We start from the raw sequence: 288 nt of genomic DNA on the forward strand, positions 1-288 counted from the left end.
AGGTACAGTTTCCACTCTTGCACGTACCGCTGGAGGTTGATTGAATAAGATGATTTTGTTATCGTGGAACGATCGAATGGGGAAGTGATGCCGAAGAAAGAAGGAAGAAATGATGTTGTTCGTCGAATGGAGATTCATTTTTTTAAATTAACCTTCCTCCTTGAATTGCTAACATTTTCATTTTTTTACTGCTCACTCACTTCTGCAATACCAAAAGAAAATGAAAAAAGAAAAGAGAGAAAATGGATGAAATGTCTGTAAAACTACACAGGAAACAATTTGCACTGA

This window comes from Trypanosoma theileri, assembly GCF_002087225.1.
Source record: "Trypanosoma theileri isolate Edinburgh chromosome Unknown TM35_Tth_44_V1, whole genome shotgun sequence".
Classification (NCBI taxonomy): Eukaryota; Euglenozoa; class Kinetoplastea; order Trypanosomatida; family Trypanosomatidae; genus Trypanosoma; species Trypanosoma theileri.